This window comes from Ictidomys tridecemlineatus, chromosome X (assembly GCF_052094955.1).
Source record: "Ictidomys tridecemlineatus isolate mIctTri1 chromosome X, mIctTri1.hap1, whole genome shotgun sequence".
Taxonomy (NCBI): Eukaryota; Metazoa; Chordata; class Mammalia; order Rodentia; family Sciuridae; genus Ictidomys; species Ictidomys tridecemlineatus.
The window spans coordinates 99,555,801-99,569,563 of record NC_135493.1 but is presented as its reverse complement, the minus strand read 5'-3'; the positions used below and the strand labels follow the sequence as shown (position 1 = coordinate 99,569,563).

At 33.3% G+C, this 13,763-nt stretch overlaps 1 long non-coding RNA gene across 1 annotated transcript in view; it reads right to left on the bottom strand.

The window, feature by feature from the left end:
- Window positions 1-10,568: 10,568 nt before the first annotated feature.
- LOC144371782 (uncharacterized) overlaps window positions 10,569-13,763 on the bottom strand; it is a 311,728-nt gene continuing 308,533 nt past the window's right edge. Inside the window, exon 5 of the long non-coding RNA XR_013431894.1 lies at window positions 10,569-12,619. This is a non-coding gene — a long non-coding RNA (uncharacterized LOC144371782). The remainder of the gene's footprint in view (window positions 12,620-13,763) is intronic.

The window sequence follows — 13,763 nt, the reverse complement described above, 5'->3', positions numbered from 1 at the left end:
CGCTCTACCGCTGAGCCAGAATCCCAACCCAGTCATGGCTTCTTAACAGCTTTCCTCAAGTTGTTAAATAAACTTGCCATATTCCTTATCATTTTTTTCCAGGAAGTTTCGGGGGTTCCCAGAGTGAGTGCGTGCACAGCCCGATGGTATTCCGGGAGACCCGGTGAATTCCATTTGGTGTGGTGTGCCGAGAAAAGCATTCGGGAGAGTACCCAGGGAGTGTGCGTGGAGTGCTGTTGGAGTTCAGGCAATAAAGTTTCCTGTTTGAACATACAAGTGCTTTGTGGCAGCTCAGTGATTTGTGCCCAGCCAGACTGGCAGAATATGAAGGTGAGGATAAATAATCTATAATTATTATAAAATCCTAGGATTAAATTTATGAATAGAAGTCTGAGAATCTTGGATTTTTATCCCAGAACAGAATCAGAACTAGAAAAAGGTTTATCTGGAACAGGGTTCTGAAATCTGGAGATTGTTTGGAGAATTTTCAGTAAAGCTTTAGGGTAAAAGATTAAGGTGTGCTAGTGGTATTGAGTTCAGAAATGCTAGATGCACTACTTTTTACAGGACAGCTCTTCACTATGCAGAACTGGTCCACATCATGCACAATTTTAGAATATTGGGATTACCATACATGAAAATGAAAACTAGACAATAATCTGAAAACAGAGCCCATCTCTTTTTGCATACAATTTTCTTGAATGTTTTAATACACCTAATTTTCTTTGAAACTCCACTATATAAATAAGGCTGTACATTTGTTTTAAGTTTTATCAAGCTGTCTGCTATTTCAGATAATTCCATCAGTCATAGTAATACTGCTCACATATTGCCAATACCACATTCCTTTTTAAGTTTACAATTGTTTAAATGTTGCATTTATGGTAATTTCATGTATAGGTGAAAGAATAATAACTGGTTCATTATATCTTTTGGTATAATCAAGCCTGAGCATCAACACATGAAAACTTATGTTATTTCATACTGTAAATTACTTTTTTCTTATTTACTATTAATATGAGAGTTTTTGTTGTTGTTGTTTATAAACAATTCTAACATCGAATTGCAGATAGAACTGGCCCCATTATAAAATGTTTTCCCCCAGAAAAGATTGTATTGAATCTGATAAAGCTGAGAAACATTGTGAAAAAATTATCTCAGACCAGTTGAGACCAGAACTGTTTTACAAGATGAATTTCACAACTTTCTTCTATGGAGGAATTTGAATTCTCTATAAAATGCTTGAGCAGTTTTCTGTCACCTCAAAATGAAGCTAAGAACTTCTGGGATTTCAGATTAACTAACCGGCTGGCTAATGTAAATGTTTGTTTTTCTCATATAAATCCAGTAGTTAGAGCACCTCAACAAGGGGAAATTTTGTCCATCAAGGTAAATCTGAAAATATATAGAAATATTTTTTGTTGTCACATTTCAAAGTGTTACTGGCACTTAAGAGACTAGACTTGCTTGTAAACTTAGCACAAAAACAGAATATCCTCCCCAAACAAAGAATTACTCAGATCCAAATGTCAAAGTGCCAAAACTGAACAATTCTCCTTTATCCTCTTTTTCTTTAAAATGTTCACCCAAAAAGGGATTTTTTTTATAGCAGGGATTGAACTCAGGGGTGCTTAACCACTGAGCAACATCACCAGCCTTCCCCAAAAAAGAGATTTTTGAAATGATCTACTCTAAGATCTCTTCCCTTAATGCAAGCCAAATAAATTTGATATGCACTTAAACATGATTTAGTTAAACAAAAACTTATTTTCTCAAAGTATTTAAAGTAACTAGACCTGAGAAAGGTAAATAAGAACATGATATGAAAGAGGTTGTACAATTGTAATGTTTCCAAATATTCCTATGGTCTCATTTATTTTATGTTCAGGATAAATAGGGAATTGTTTTTTCAAATATTTGTTGTTATTACTAGAATTATCAAAAAGTTAGTAAAAAAGAAATTATACTAATCCAGGAAAGAGAAAATAAAGCATGGGAAGTGATGGAAATCAAGAAATAAAATTTAGAAGATACTGAAGAAGAAAAATTGTGTACATTTTTAATCAAGTGTACATGGGAAGATTTGAAAACAAATGGCACAATTTCACATTTTCTGTTGATAAAAACAATGCTAAAAATAGCATTATTACACCATATTTTGATTAAATTTAATTGATGATTAGTTATCAAAAGAATGTATAAAATAATGCATTTCCCCATATTTTAAATATCTAGGCTAAAATCTCATCCTTGGTGCCAACTAAGACCAAATTTCTGTGTAAAGTTTTTTTTTTGGAGGGTGGTGGAGGTAGACTAGCATTACACAAATCTACTGAAGTGTGAAGATATAAAGAAAGAAAAACACAGTAGACTTTTGTTGGAGTTATGAAAATATGCCTATGCTGCTCAGTTATAAAAGAAAACAAAGTTGGTCAAGTTTAAAAATAAAAAGAGGACAGCAAAGTATAAATTGGGAAATTGCTTAGACACTTATATGAGAAGAAAATTACCTTCTTAGAACTTCTTCCACTTTAGCTTACTCAGACATATAAGTATTCTCTTTAATCACAAATGAACATGGTATAATAGTTCCCAAGCTGCACACTAAATTTATTTTGAATCTTCAATGATTTCATATGGCACTAATAGTGTGCAGTTAGCATTTATGTTAACATTTACTGGACCATAAGCCTGGTGTTTTTCAATAGTGAGAGACAAATAATGTAGTTCAAATAATAAATATTCTTAATACACAGAGAGTGCATGCACATACACACAAATATGTTATAATAGCCTTAATTCTTCCTTGGTCATTGTGAAGTGTATTCTAATATCAGTTTTAAAGTAGCACAGGGGATATATACAAATATTGAAATTTTCTAGAGCTTCCAATTTAGAACTTTCATGCCGGATAATGTAATTTGTTTCCTTCTTAGAGTCCATACCAAATTTATTTTGAATCTTTATACAGAGAATCATGACACCTTAATCCAGGCAATTTCACCATTTAATTTCAGGGTAGTTTAGAAGCAGATATTTTAGCAAGCTAAAGTAGATACAGAAATGATTATTGAATGTAATGAATGATCCTGAATTCAATTCTGGTTTGCAAAATGATTGCTATTTTAATATAGAGGAAATTTGTATGATTTGAACAAGGACTGAGCATTTGATAATAATAAATAATTTTATCATTACTGTTGTTTTAACTATATACTACATTAAAAATAGCATATGCAATAGATACTGTGGTACTTCACATAGGTGGTATTCTCTGAGTCAAGACATCTTTTCCCCAGCTATTAGGAACATTGGGTGACAATTCATAAATGTATGTAATTCACTGGGAATTGTACTCAGTTGCAGCGAAATGCCATGTTGTGTTCAAGATTGGACACCCTCTCTGGAAACATCCCTTGTTCAATGACTAGTTAATATGGTAGTAAAAATGTCTTGGCATCTATTCTTCAATTTATGACAATACTGAAGGGCCATCTAGCTCCAGAGGTCCATATAGGATGGAGGCTTTAGTTGCAGTGATAATATGTGTCACTTTGTCTCTTTAACCAGTCTTTTCTTCTCCATTTTCTCACAGAAACATTGTCTCCAAAAGGCCTTATAATCTTAAATACCTTATAATGTCTCAAGAAATCTTCTATCCATAATTATCCTTATGAGATTCTATTTCCTAAGAACAATTTCAAAGACAAATCATACCAAGTGTGGTCCTTGGAATCAAAGAAAGATTTGTGGGATATATTATTTACTGTCCATCAGGTAAAAACTACTCAAACACTATTTATAGGTAGAATATAGTTCTCTCTTGACACACTGGATGCTATGATTGTATACAATTGTTTAAATTTTGATTATATACATGCACACACACACATACGGAAAACAACACTCTGGCAGGTGAACTATCTCTGATGTTTATCAGGTATTAGGGAAAATATCATAAATATAGACTTGTGTGGCTGCTTCTGTGTGCTAATGATTTCTGGACAAGACATCATAACTATCTTAGAAATATTAATCACTAAAAGTCAAGGGGAAAATGTGAAAGTCAGATCTTCATTTGTTTTCCCCAAAACAGAGCAAAGAATCAACCTCTGAACATATTTCTATGAGTCATGTAACTTCAGAGGAGGTTGCATTTTTAGCTTCATCAGATTTAATGTATGGGGTCTTAATATAAAACATATAGGTACTAGGTGAGCCTAGAAATTGTTCTACTTCCTCATGTTAAAAATTACCATATACTTACCCTGTGTAGTTTAATACCACACAGAGAACTTAAATGTATGCCTCCCTCAGCCTCTTTCATCATTACCTACTGAAAATACACAGTAGCAAGAGTCAAATTCAAATAAACTTGTTTGAGGATATGTGAGGCTTTCTAAGAGAAGAGACGAACTACATGTGGAAGGTACTGGCTACTATATACTGAATGAGCAAGGAAGATGTTTGTGTCACTAAATTCTGAGGTTTCTAGATTAAGGGGACAGAGCATAATGTTAGTTAATAGATACTTTGTACATATATAACCAGTCATATTATGGGTTTTAAAATCCCTATCAAGAATTCCAAGTGGAAGTATTAACATAATGCTGAGATAGCTTTTAGGATCTTGGAAAAAAGTTAAGAACACCAATCAATGAAGTAGTCAGTCATGACTAAAGTACTCTTACAGACAGTGGTTTAAAGGATTAAAAGACTCAGAAGTGGGTATGATAGACAGATATCCTTAATGCTGAAAAACTCTTCAGATGACTATGTTTCTAAGGGAAGCCTAGAGTGTACTCCATTGACCAAAGTAATAGGAACAAGAACATTGCGGAGAAATTCATTACTGGTCATCTTCTGTAGGGCAAGGCTAAAGGTAGATTATATTACAGAATTCAGCAATCTGGGCAGAGCATGTCTGTAGTCTCAGTGGCCTGAGAGGCTAAGGTAGGAGGATCGTGAATTCAAAGCCAGCCTCAGCAATGTAGTGAGGCCCTAAGCAACTCAGTAGGACTCTGTCTCTAAATAAAATACAAAAAGGTGGGGGGCTGTGGATGTGGCTCAGTGGTTAAGTGCCCCTGGGTTCAGTGCCCAATACTGAAAAAAAATTCAGCTATTTGATAGCAATTAAGATGGGAACCTTTTAGTTTGATGTCCTCAACTGTTATCAGAGGACACAGTTATTGCAAAGAATGTCTATATGAAAGAGACAGCAGTATCAAAGGTAACTAAAGAAATATTTAGTGGAAAATGATAGTCCTGTAATGAAGTATATCAATAGACAATGAAATTAATGGTTAATATATACAATAAAAGGAAGTCCAGAATAAATTATTGGGGAGTTGAAGGCAGTTGTCTTCCCCCCCCCAAATCATAGTTTTTTGTAAAAATTTAGTTCTAGAGATCTAAACCAATTATCAAGTTTGGTACTCACTGCTGAGGGAGATACTGCATCCTTATGTAAAATGGTTCTCCATTACATTAGTAAGTATATTCATTAGCAATTTCTTCACTCTTTCTCTAATGCTTTCTATGAATATGCAGTAAAGCAATTATACTTTGGAAAAAAGTGATTATCAAGATCATTCATGAATGGTTGAATATATTATGATAGTACGGATAATAATGATGACTCAAAGTGCTACTACTGGACACCCCTGTATTATCTATTTTTGCCCAGCAAACCACCCCAAAACTCAATGACTTAAATCTAAAATTACAATTTATTATTTCATGATTTATGCTAGTGAAGTATTTTCAAGTAGCTTTGGTGGATACTTTTAAGGATTCTTATGAGGTTTCTGTTATTTCAAGGTATAACTGGATCTAGAGGATCCAATTCTAAGATAAATGTCTTAGTTCATTTGATATTCTATAACAAACATACCATATACTAGGTAGATCAAACAACAAATATTTACCTCTTCCAGTTCTGGAGGCTGGGAAGTCTAAGATCAAGTTACTGGCACATCACGGGGAGGGAGATTACTCTTATATGCCTCTTCTTATATGGGCACTAATTCTATCCTGAGGACTCTACCTTCATTTTCCACTTACTTCCAAATGCCCCACTTACAAATACTATACCACTAGAGGTTATGGTTTCAATATATGCATGGGGGTGCACACCAAACATGCAGTCCATGATAGTTACTAACACACATAACTAGCACATTGATACTAGAAGTTTGGGCAGGGGGAGGGCTCAAATATTCCCCAGGTAGACCTAATCCAGGACTACTAGTGTCCTTATTACATCTTGACTGACTTTACCCAGGAAGAGTCATCTAAATGAGCAAGGTGGAAGTGGTAATGCCTTTTACGATGTAGTCTCAGAAGCTATACAACATCACTTCTACCACATTGTATTTGTTACAAGCAATTTCCTAAACAGAGCCCACATTCAAAGGAGGGAAAACTAGACTGTGACTTTTGAAGAGGGGTGTCAAATAATATTGGGACATATTTTTAAGCTTTTATAGCCCTTTTAGGATAGGATGCTATGATATCTGGGTGAAGTCCATCTACTCACTGAGTGATCATGTCCTCTGTCTAAAAATATATATAATTAAAATGTATGTGTTTAGTTATACATAAAATGTGTAACTAAAATAAACTTACTTGGTAAATGGGAGAACACTCATGTTGATTCTTTGATGTGTGAGCCAAAATCTACAGTAGTGAAAACAATCAAATGGGTGGCTCTGATATGATCAACCTCATCAGCCAATATGATCAATCAAATGTAATAACCCATCCCTGGGAAATGGTAAACATCAGTTGCACATTCTAAAACAACTTATTCAGGATAGGCACTACAACATTGGACTAATCATGAATTTAAGCAAGAAAGAAACCCATTTATAAGCTGTTGAGCTAAACATAAAGTCTTCACAGATAGAAAAGGTAAAACCATTATTAGTTTGAAGGTCCAGTTTCCCAGAGTGTGAGTATTTCTGACCATAGTTAAGTCTCAACTTTTAGCTCTCATCCTTGCTTGATCACTTCTGGCTCCTGTGGCTAAAAGACCAGCAGTCAAGGAAAGTAGTTACCATGCTAGCAAGGATAAATATCCTAAATTCAGGAGACAGGGTTGTTCCTACAGCAGTGCTTGCAGGGAATAATAGACAGTTGGGGGACTCACTGGAAGTCTCTGAGATATTTCCATGCACCGTAGAAAATTGTAGCAGCCATGGTGTAAGAATATCATAATATCATGAATATCTAAAAAGGACATATAATTTTAAAAAATGACATAATAACCAGTGGCTTGCCCCTCTCCCATAGGGTGTGAGGTTACCAAATCAGGAGAATTACCAATTGAGGATGAGGAAAATCTAGAATGAGTGGTGGAAAGGAAAATGTGTATTAACTATGGGCTCAGGAACATTTATAACAATAATGTATATATTTTATCCCATTAATATTTCTTTTATAAATAAATATATCCAGTAATTTTGAATCTAACAGATATACCTAGATGGAGCAAAATTAAAATTGAAAAACAGATGGACTGTGTAGTATCAGTGGCAAAGGGTGGGCTACAGTGGATACCATTTGGTGCTTTTCTTCAGAAAAAGTGTAACTACACTAGTACATCTCAGCTGCTGCAGTGTTGGATGCTAATTGATGTCTTATATCTACCTTTTGTTAGAGCATATTCCTGAGTTGATGGTAGCTTAAATTTTATTGGAACGTTCATGTCTCTTCCCTACTCATTCTCCTTTGTAAATAGCTGATGATAAACTGATATAAAAATATATAAAACTGGCCTACCTTGTCTCAAGTTAGGATAGTCCTGTGGTATGACTTATGTACCAGATGCACCTGATCTACTTCAGCAGATTAGGATAACCCTAGATTTTAGATGATGCTCCATCCTTGATGTACTGTTTCCTCTTTATTATGCTGCTTCTTTAACTCTTCTTACAAGTCTTTTCCCAAGAGTGCATCCTCAGTAAAACATACACCCGAATCTCTGCATCAACTGATGCTTCTGAGGAACACAAACTAAGCTCCTGATATGTTGTAAACATTCAATATTCTTGTTTCTTGATTTGCTTCTTTGTCTGTTTTGGAAAAACTCATGAATGAATAAGTATACAAATTTAACATGCCGCTATTTTTTGAAAGTATAAAGGGAAGCAGTGAATGTAAGTAGGGAGTATTTCTTTTTAGCTCTAGAAAAATGCAAGTTAGGGCCAGTTCATTAGGTAATATCCTCAGGAAAAGTGTAAAGATTTTTTAATCTTATTTAAAGAGTCAGAGTAAGAATAGGAATGGCAAATTTGAGAGACTCTAAGAAATAAACTTCTATTTAATTAGTGTGGAATAAGGGCATACATGTTTTATTCTTCAATAGCGGTCTTGAGGCAATATGATTGCTTTATAAATATTAATCATTAGTCAGAATAACCAAAATCATTTTAAATAATTTATAATAAAGTAATAAATTTCATGAATGTTTGATCACATTATTAAGTTTAAAGAATCAGATGTAGAATTTGCATTTCCTTAATGTTTTGGATTTCTCTCTTACTCTTCTCTTAACTTTTCTTTCAGAATTATTTTAGAGCTTGAAAAAACCTTAACATACATCAAAATCTACCACTTGATTTTTCAGAAAAAAACTTAGATAATATACTATTGAAATAAGTCCACATAAATGCCTTGTAACCCATAATCATGCTGTCCATATTATTTTTGAACAATCTGTCTCACATGATCCATATATAAAAATAGTTTTAATAACCAGTTCTCCTTCCTATCACATGGTCATTCATTATTTAATCTACGATCTTTCAGACTCTCTTTCAATAACAAGTATATTGACTTCTTAAGATTGAATTATACAAGAATATAAATTCAGTCAGTTGTTTCCTTACTCAAGATTAGGCCAAAAATAGTAAGACACATGGATTTTCTTTAAAGAAAGAATATGCATATACTATAGTGTTATTTTGTTTCAAAATGGTAAATAAAAGAAATTGCTTGTTGAATGTTTTATCAAATACTCTATAAAGCATAAAATAAAAAATAAACAACTGCTGGAAATCTTAACTTGTAAATATTAGAAACCATTTCCCCTCAGCCATGTTGCATTGCTGAGTGCTGGCATTATGCTAATTAACCAATGATGTTTACTAAACATATGCTCTGAATTATCACATAATAAATAATTTATATGTTTAGATTACTGTGCTATACTGTTGATCTACAGAGATAATTAAAAATTGATGTTTATTTGGAAGGAAATAAATTGTTCTCTTTCTAAATTCTTTACATATATCAAGGATTTAGAAAATGATGTAAAAACATTGTTTTATAAATTAAGGATATAATGTATTTTACAGTACATCTGGCAAAACAGATTTGAACATATTCAAAGCAGTGGAAAAGGTAAAGGAATTCACCTATACTAAACATATAAAGTAATTTTAAAAATAAGATAAATAAAGAGAATTAATCCATGTTTACATAATCTCTTCAAGACCAACAACTAGGTTAGGATTGAATTGAATAAACTGAAAATGGAAATTGTGTGGGAAACATTTTTGAATTCAATAATTTCAACCTATAGAGTGGGAAAAATATTTTGGAACATATAACTTATAAGGGATTAATATCATAAAATATAAAATAACTCTTCCAAATAATAGCAAAATATACAAATAACTTGATTTTAAAATGGTCAGTTGACTAGAATAAGCATTTTTTTCAAAGAAGACATATAAATGGTCAACAGGAATAGAAAAGGGTGCTCAATATTACTAATCATCAGGGAAATTCAAGTGTGAACCAAAATATGACTTTTCAACAGAAAATATGTGTTTGAATAGTTTTCCCTCCCTCAATCTCTTCTGAGATTGAGGGAGGGAAAACTTCTCAAATGCAACTTCTTGTTAACAGCTAATAAATGACTTGAAGAACACATACGTTTAATGAGATCATAAGTACATTTATTAGTATTAAAATGAAAATATTTAAATCAGTATTCTCATCTATGAAATACAGTAACCTAATCTGTAACTCAGATACATTTTGACATATAATAGTTTTATTGACAAACTATAGTAGAATAACACAGAATTCTAGTTGAAAAACCTTCAGAGCAATCACTCTGGTTGAGTAATGTGTATGTTGCACAAGTTTATGTGTTTCCATTCAATGGATAGTCCATGTAAGTGACATCTTCTAGATTTTTGTAGGACATGTCTTGCATAATTGTATATGGTAGCCTAGTGTGCCAGGTCACTTTGACATTTTTCAGACAAGGCAACTAAAATTACAAATGAAATAGAGGAGTTTTCCTAATGAGAAAAAGCAATTCTAGAAAGCTAATCTGAGAATAATTTGATTTGATCTAGAATGTCATTTGAATTATGTTTAGAATAACCAAATTCAGATGATGCATTTAGGAACATTTAAAATGTCTATCTAAAGGATCACTGTAGTTTCAAAGAGTAAAAATATGTACTTATTTAATATTATATATTTTATTTACTGTTATATACTTTTAATAAAATATATATTTAATTGAGATGGTGATAATTGGGGGAAAATTTTTAAAATCACATGTTGATATAAAGCTATCATTTTTAAAGTCTCTTGATGTTGAATTTCAACTAATCTTTCATGTTATCAAAGCACACAAAAAATCCTTTATATATAGATAAATCAGCAATACTATTATATGTCATGAAAATGAATTGTTAGATGACTCTTACTGATTATATCAAAGACTTTTCTTTGAACCATATTGTATGTTCAATGAAAGAAAATCTGGAGGCTGAACCAAGAATCAAATGAAGTAACAGTGGAAACAAACTATCCTTCTTTATGGATGAGTAATTGTCCATTCATTGTCATGCTAAGTGAAATAAACCAGTCCCAAAGAACCAAAGGCCAAATGTTCTCTTTGATATGTGGATGCTAATCCACAACAAGGGAGAATAGGAAGAGCAAAAATACAAGTTCACTGGAGTAGACAAAGGGGAATGAAGGGAAGGGAGGGGGATGGGAATAGGAAAGACAGGAGAATTAGAAAGAACTTTCCTATGTTCATATATGAATACATGACTAGTGAAACTTCACATCATGTACAACCACAAGAATGGGATCCTAATTGGAATGAGTTGTACTCCAAGTACATATAATATGTCAAAATACACTCTACTGTAAAGTATATTTGAAAACAACAAATAAAAAGAAATAAACTGTCCTAATTCTCCAAGCTGATAGATTAACAATACAGTTAACTCTGACTCAAATGTTTGCAGGCTTTTGAAAGGAGGGGATGGAATCTACATAAGACCCCTGGAATGGAGCTGGCAAGGGTCTAATCACCCTATAAGGACACTCAGGAAAGAAAGTCATAAGGAAGTGAATCACCCATGCACTATATGTTCTAGCTAGGAGCAGAATTCATGGAAAGTAATATCCCTTGAGAACAATAGCAGTTACTTTCATTGCACTACATGGAATTCAGGAATCTAAGTTTAGTGCAGCTTGAGGAGAAGAGGTTATATTCAATAATAGAGGCAAGTGATTTAGTCCTCCTATCTGCTCAACTGTACCCTTTTGTTTATCACACAAATACTACAAGTAGTTTTATATTATGAGGACAGGGATACTTGCACTTGAAAGAATCAGTTTTAGGGTAAAAAAACACCATCAATGAGAATTTACTTTGAGGAAGACTTGAGGGATGCTTTGATTGGGGAATAATATTTCATTTATACAAATGTATGTCATTTAATGGATTCTGAAAATCCAGGCAACAGAATCTACTATTCAGCACAATAATAGGTAGTAATTCTCAAATTTCATGTAAATGAGAATTATATGGGTAATTTCTTTAAAAATACTGACACTCTGAAACATTACATGGGGATTTAGACCAGACATTTGAATTAAGAAAGGAGGGGAAGACTAAACAATACACCCAGCACTGGTGATTAAAAAGTAGAATTTTATCTCTATTTAAAATGAAATTTTTATAAGACCTTGAAATGTGTTTCCATTTTGAAAAATAAATTACATTTTTCCCCTTTGTAACTCTAAAATTTAGACTGAAAACTTTTATATCATGTGGATGAAGAAAATGTCTTATACAGTTTTGTGTCAAATAACATTAAGATTAGAGAGACATATATGTCGAGGTTCTTGCCCTATATATAGAGGAAGGAGTCATACTTTGTATACAGTTTTCACTTTTTCTGTTGTTTGTGGTGATAGTGACAGTGTTGATATCCCCACAACATCATTAAGATTTTAGAGATTGTTATATTTTGTAGATCTCCTGTGTGGAATAAAAATATGAACTTGAGTCCATGGATTTGTAAAATAAATAGAAGAGGAATGAACACCAGGAAAGAATAGTACCAGTAGAAGTGGTCTGAAAAGTAGAGAAGTAGGAATTGCTGAAGTGGCAATCCAAAAATTTTTTTTTACCTTTTTTGTAAAACATGTAACAACTTGACATGCCTTAGAAAACTATTGCAGGGGCTGGGGATGTGGCTCAAGCGGTAGCGCGCTCGCCTAGCATACGTGCGGCCCGGGTTCGATCCTCAGCAGCACCACATACCAACAAAGATGTTGTGTCCGCCGAGAACTAAGAAAAAATAAATAAATGTTAAAATTCTCTCTCTCTCTCTCTCTCTCTCTCTCTCTCTCTCTCTCTCTCTCTCTCTCTCTCTGTCCCCCTCTCTCTCACTCACTCTTTAAAAAAAAAAAGAAAAAGAAAAAGAAAACTATTGCAAAGAAGATCTGTTACAACCTGGAATTCCACAGTAAGTGTCATGAGGACTCACATTACTCTGTGAGCTACATAACATTTATTTTTTAAAGTTTTAATTAGTTCAATATAGTTACACATGATATTAATGTTCATTTTGACAAATAATTTTATGCATTTTTAAAATTTCTATTTATTGAGTTATCTATTTCACACATGAAAATAGTGGAATGCATTACACTCATTATTACCTATTTACTGCACACGTTTTTGTAACTCTGTATATAAAGTATATTCATGCCAAATTATGCCATTATACATGTACTCTTTTTTCCATTACAATTCTTAATACACATATATACCACAATTTTTCGTATCTCTGTTTGTATATAAAGTATGTTGACACCAACTTCAAATCTTCTTACATATATTTTGTATGATGACCATCACATTCCTCCATCTTTGCTATTCCCCTTTCCCCTTCCTTTCCCTCCCACCCCTCTTCCCTCTCTAGAAGTAATTTTCCTCCCATATTCTCTCTCCATACCCCACTTTGGGTCCCTCACTTATATCAGAGAAAACATTTGGCATTTGTTTTTTGGGGATTGGCTAATTTCACTTAGTATAATCTTCTCTAATGCCATCCATTTACCTGAAAATGCCATTGTTTTGTTCTTTTTTAGTGCTGAGTAATATTCCATTGTGTATAAATGACACATTTTTTTATCCATTCATCCACTGAGGGACATCTAGGTTGGCTCCATAGTTTAGCTATTGTGAATTGTGCTGCTATAAACATTGATGTGGCTGTGCCCCTGTAGTATGCTGCTTTTAGGTCCTTTGGGTATAGTCTGAGAAGAGGAATAGCTGGGTCAAATGGTGGTTCCGTTTCCAGATTTCCAAGGAGTCTCTATACTGCTTTCCAAATTGGCTGCACCAATTTGCAGTCCCACCAGCAAAGGATGAGTGTACCATTTTCCCCACATTCTCACCAAAAATGGTTGTTGTTTGTCTTCATAAT